Genomic DNA, 5,895 nt, shown 5'->3' with positions numbered 1-5,895 from the left:
TCTGTTGATCGGATTGGGCAGTGCTGCCCGTCTTAATTGATTATGGCTCTCCCCTCATCCATGAGTCCACAAGTCAATACAAAGCGTATTGACTGCCACCTGGCGACTTACCTGGCTTATCAGGGTGGAGAGAGTGGAAGTCGCTAATCAAGGTCGATCCAAGAGCACGCCAGAGCTGAAGGGAGCTTAGGAAATGCCACAAAGTGAGCCATTTTGGATGTACAAAGTTCAGGATGACAGAATTGCCCCTGGAGAGGGGGAGACCAGAAGAGTCAAGGGCGATATTGGACCATGGCCGGGGTGGGACTGGTAGTGGCTGAAGCTGGCCGGGTGAGAGGACTTGTTCCTGGCACAGACAGACCAGGCTGCAACATACTTCTTGGCGTCCGATGCCATGGCTGGCCACGAAAACCTCTGAAATGACAGAGTGTGCCTGGCCCCTGGGTGACATGACAACTTTGAGTGCCCCCAATGCAGTACGTCTGACCTTAATGCTATCGCCACAAAGAGCCTGTCCAGGGGGCACCAGTCTGGTCCTTATGCTGCGTCGGACACCCTTCACTCCACCTCCCACTGGAGAGATCCCAACACTCCGGCTACAGGCACGATGGTCTCTGGTGACTCCGCCCCCCTCCGCCGGGCCAAAAATCCTGGACAAGGTATCTGGCTTGATGTTAGGAGATTCCGGTTTATACATGATACTGAAGTCAAACCGGGTCAGGTATAGTGACCAACTTGACGGGAATTGAGTCTCTGGGTGGTTCTGATGTATTCCATGTTCTTGTGGTCCGTCAACACCAGGGATGGGTGAGTAGTGCCCTCCAGCCAATGTCTCCATTCCCGCAGTGCCAGAACCATGGCCAGCAGCTCCCTGTTCCCCACGTCATAATTACCCATAATTGAAACATAACTTGAGTTTGGTAAGAGCCGATTCCGCCTCAGGGTTCCATCAAAACGGAATTTTACTGGATGCAAGCCTGGTCAGAGGTCCTGCTTTGCGGCTATAATCACGAATAAAATGCCTTTTAGCAAAGCCCATTATTTAAAAAATATTTAAAAATTATTAAATTATTTAAAAATTAGCAAAGCCCAGGTACCTCTGCAAATGCGTCCTTGATATGGGAGACAGCCACTCGACCACCCCCCTGATCTTGGCGGCATCGGCTCACAGCTGGCCCCTCTCCATGATGTACCCCAGGACTGACACCAATGAGGAAGGGAACTCACATTTCTCGGCCTTAAAGAGTCGGTTCTCAGACAGGCGCTGGAGAACCAGACAGACGTGCTGAACATGCTCAGCGATATCGCTGGAAAAAATCAGAATGTCGTCAAGATAGACAAAACAAAAGACAATCATATCTCCAAGTACGTCATTAATCAAAGCTTGAAACACAGCGGGAGCATTGGCGAGGCCAAAAAGCATGACTAGGTATTCAAAGTGGCTCAATGGGGTGTAAGGCGGTCTTCCACTCTTCTCTCTCCCTGATACCACCTGATACAAACTCAGTCTGGTGGTTGACTGCCGCCAGGAGGCGCCCATCTAGGGAGTGAAGTTCCTTTGGAACCGGCAGCTGAACCTTAGCGATGCTGTGAGACCCAAAGTCTGAATAAAGAAAAAAACCTGTCACCCGCCCCAGAGTCGATAAGCGCCGTAATGGGAATAACATGGCCTCCCCCGAAATAGTCCCATTAATTTGCAGCCTCTGAGGATTTGGTGCAGTCTCCCTTGTCGACTCCTGTGACGGCATACTCGGACAGCAGTGGGCAACAGCTCTGTTCGCTGAGCTTGATCCCTGCCTGGTACAGTATCGACCTTAGAGGAAGATACTCAGGGGTGACCAGGTCTAAGCACACTTGGCAATGTGGTGGCAGCTCAGTAGGAGGAGACAGTAGAAGAGGCCCAGACGTTTACGACAAACTCTCTAGGCAGACGTGAGGCGATGATACCAGATAGCGAGGTCAATCAGGCAAGGGATGTAGTTTCATCCCGAACAGTTCAACCCTGACCCGTGTGCTGAGAGCCTTGCGAAAAATCCCATCTCTCGGCGGCCAGAATCCAAAATTGATGGAGAATGAGGCGACAGATAGTCCCTTCTGTCTGAGGTCGAGTAGGCGACTCCCTGCCTCTTACCCCGAACGGGGTGGTCAAAAACCTTCCTCATGTCGCTAAGGAACAACTCGCATGAGGCATGGCCAAGGGACTGGTCACTGCCACAGGCGTGACGGCGTGGACTCCATTGGAAGCATGTGGCCACAAGCCCGCTCCAAATGCTGGTCTAGGGCACCCACACTGGCGGACAAGGAGGCGAGTGCTTCCATGATCTCTTGCAACAAAGTCTCATGGTTTCCCATGAGCTGCCCTTGCTAAGACAGTGCGGACCGAAAGTGTTCAAGCTCCGCGGGTTTCATGTTTGGCCAGATTGTTCTGTCACGAGGGGGTGGCGAGAGCCAGTCTGGAACCCAAAATGCAGAGGCACTTTCTTGAAACAAAAAAAGGTTAATTAAACAAAAGGTGGTCCACTGGGGGTAGTGACAACACGAAATCAAAAACTGAGCTAGGCAGAGTCCAAAAGTACAACACAACAGAGCACAAAAAACACTGCAGCAAAAGGCTAGCAGGTGCAACAGAAAACACAGAGGACAAAAGGTTGCACAGGAAAAAACAAGAAGCTAACAAAAAATCACCATAGTACAAAACTAGCGGGCTGGTACTTACAGGAATGTTGCTAAAAGCCAGAAAGCAAGGACACACAAGCTAACACGTTGCCAAGCAAGCGGAGGGCATGTAGGACGAGGGAGGTTGAGGTACGATCTGGCAACGAGGCACACCTGCTGCCATGCTTAAGAAGGTCAGGAAGGAGATTGGCAGCAGGTGAGCATCTCATGTCCAGCCAGCCAGAGGTGCGCTGCAAGCAAAGGGCAGAAGGCGGCGGCAGAGCCACAACCCAGATCCTGACACAAAGGGCCGAAAAATGAGCATAATAGGTCCACTTTAAGTTTTTCCAAAGTTAAGGTTCCAGTCTATTTGTGGTGGTTGCTGAATGTCCACCATGTTTGTGTGTTGGTTCACGTTATATGAACAAAATGCTATGGAGTGGCGGTCAGTCTCTGGTACAGTCAACCTGCAACCTAAATCAGCTGCCATAGACTCAGTGACTACGACCCTACAGATTAAATGGTATTGAACAGGGATGGCTTGATTTTGAAAAAAGTGTCTAACTGTCATTTCTGATTGAATGTGACCCTCAGACTCACTGGGCACTTAATATTTATAATAATAGTATCACTTTTTCAAGGTACCCAAAGTACATCACAGTGAAGTGAAGCCATTATTCATTCTATCCTCACACTGGTGGTGAACTACATCTGTAATCACAGCTACCCAGGGGTAGACTTATGGAAACGTGCCTTCCAATTCGCACCTACGGCCTCTCCGACCACCGCCAAACTTTTTGATGTTCATACACCAGCGTGGGCGGCACTGAAAGTAAGGTGAAGTGAAGTGAAGTGTCTTGCCGGAGGACACAACAACAGTGACTGGGTGGTGGGAACAAGGTTTCTGGACAACCTGTTCTAGCTCTTGAGCCACAGCCGCCCAATTAGAAGAGTAAACATGAAGTAGTTGGACCTTTTTTACGAATCCCAGTGCCAACTTGCAACACTTTACCCCCCTTTTAATGATGCCCTTGCTTCCCGCGTTTGTCATATCAAGACATACTTCTATCAGTTGGACAGGCCAGTGCCATGGTTCCGTATTTGCTACTCCGCTAGCTTGGAAAACCCATGGAAAGCTTTGCCTTCCCTCATTTTCCCAATGGTGGCCGCACAGCAGACACACACAAGCATGCACACACAAGCACACACACTAGATGTCAGTGCTGTTGACATACCTGCTGGGCTCAGATTACAAAGCTTTTGCCTCGCTGAGGATAATACCCCTCAGGGAAGCATGGGAGGTAGTGAGCTGCCTCTCCAAACCTTTTCCCTTCACATTAATGATTTGTGTTGTGATGGAATAGACAATAGAAAAAATGTGAAACGCAGAAAATGGATTACTTAATTAATTACTTTAGGAATATAAGGACATCTGCCTTTGTGGAATTTGTGTGCATGAAGACGTCTTGACTTTCTAATCAGATAAAACAGATTTGCTTGCATCATTTTATATTTGCATCAGAGATTCATTGACATATGAAGTGTATGGAAGGATCAAGGCGCTACATTTTCCTGTATTCACAAAGGAGGATGTTACACAGAATTTCATGATTGCATACTTGATTTACAAACTACAGCTATTGCATGGTATTGTAGATAGATAGATAGATAGATAGATAGATACTTTAGCAATCTGCAAGAGACAGCAGCTCTGCATAATATCATAATGAAATTAGTCACAATATAAAACAACCAAGCTAAGACATCAGGGATGAGAAAAGAGAACTGGATTGGATGTTCACTTATTAAGGGAATATAATCACATATGGAAATATTAAGGGGCATTTCCACTGCATCATTGAATACAGGCATGACTCAAATGGTTTGTTTTGGTAGGATCACATGACATGGGGGCGAGTGTGCTGGTGTGTAAATTGTTTGTACGGGCAAGAAGATGATAGCGATTAGGAGGCAGAGACGAAGAGAATGTGACCCTGCGCCTTTGACCTGCTGTTACCACACACCATCAGTCATCATCTACTCTCTAGCATCCTGGAGGCCAGATGAGAGGAACACAGCAACATTGTGGGATGAAACACATATGGTACATCAGTTTGTTTTTTTTACACAACAAAAATAAAAAAAATTGGAAGGTTTTCTTTTTTTATGATTTAGATTATTGGAATAATTCCTTATTTATCACTGTTCTCACTGTTATCCTCACCAGGGCCGTGAGGGGTGCTGGAGCCTATCCCAGCTGTCTTTGGGTGAGACGTGGGGTACACCCTGAACTGGTGGCCAGCCAATCACAGGGCACATATAGACAAACAACCATTCACACTCACATTCATACCTATGGACAATTTGGAGTGGCCAATTAACCTAGCATGTTTTTGGAATGTGGGAGGAAACCGGAGTACCCGGAGAAAACCCACGCGTGCACGGGGAGAACATGCAAACTCCACACAGAGATGGCCGAGGGTGGAATTGAACTCGGGTCTCCTTGCTGTGAGGTCTGCGCGCTAACCACTAGACCGACGTGCAGCTGGATTAAGATTCAATATTATTATATTAATAAATTGAATATTTTTGTAGTGAGAACATAGAAAACCTGTCTGCGACCTTCTAAATATTATTTAATTATAATGATTAGAGTCCTCTAGACATGAAATAACACCCCTATAGTCACCTTTACACTCATTATAGTAGACATAGTAGACAATAAGAAAAAATAAGCCAATTAAGACATAGATAAGAGTGGTGCTCATGTGTGTAAATGTGTTTTGAGGCGGGACAGGAAGTGTTTGGAGATGAGCGGGACAGGAAGTGTTTGAGGGTTCAGATTTGCGTTGTTGTGCCTGCTCAGATAATTCAAACTTGCATTATAAGCCTATTGTTTGCCATAGTGTTGACAGAGTTGTTGTTTTTCTAGTAGTTTGTGCTGGGTGCTGTGGACAGTTCCCCCCCCCCCCTCAAATGCAGTCACAAGCCAGCAGGAACCAGTCACTAACTTTTTTGTAGGAGGGGTATGTATTTTTTATTTCTTACTGTATTTATTACTGGCTGTGATAAAGTGGTTAGCACGCAGGCCTCACAGCTAGAAGACCCCAGTTCAATCCCACCTTCGGCCATCTCTGTGTGGAGTTTGCATGTTCTCCCCGTGCATGCGTGGGTTTTCTCCGGGTACTCCGGTTTCCTCCCACATTCCAAAAACATGCTAGGTTAATTGGCCACTCCAAA

At 47.1% G+C, this 5,895-nt stretch overlaps 1 long non-coding RNA gene across 1 annotated transcript in view; it reads right to left on the bottom strand.

Moving 5' to 3' along the window:
* LOC131134234 (uncharacterized) overlaps positions 1 to 2,801 on the bottom strand; it is a 6,242-nt gene extending 3,441 nt beyond the window's left edge. Inside the window, exons 1-2 of the long non-coding RNA XR_009131366.1 lie at positions 2,717 to 2,801; positions 1,098 to 1,307 (exon numbers count right to left, since the gene is read on the bottom strand). This is a non-coding gene — a long non-coding RNA (uncharacterized LOC131134234). The remainder of the gene's footprint in view (positions 1 to 1,097; positions 1,308 to 2,716) is intronic.
* Positions 2,802 to 5,895: the final 3,094 nt, after the last annotated feature.

The sequence above is a fragment of the Doryrhamphus excisus genome, chromosome 1 (assembly GCF_030265055.1).
Source record: "Doryrhamphus excisus isolate RoL2022-K1 chromosome 1, RoL_Dexc_1.0, whole genome shotgun sequence".
Taxonomy (NCBI): domain Eukaryota; kingdom Metazoa; phylum Chordata; class Actinopteri; order Syngnathiformes; family Syngnathidae; genus Doryrhamphus; species Doryrhamphus excisus.
The sequence above is the reverse complement of the archived record's forward strand: the minus strand, read 5'-3'. Positions and strand labels throughout refer to the sequence as shown.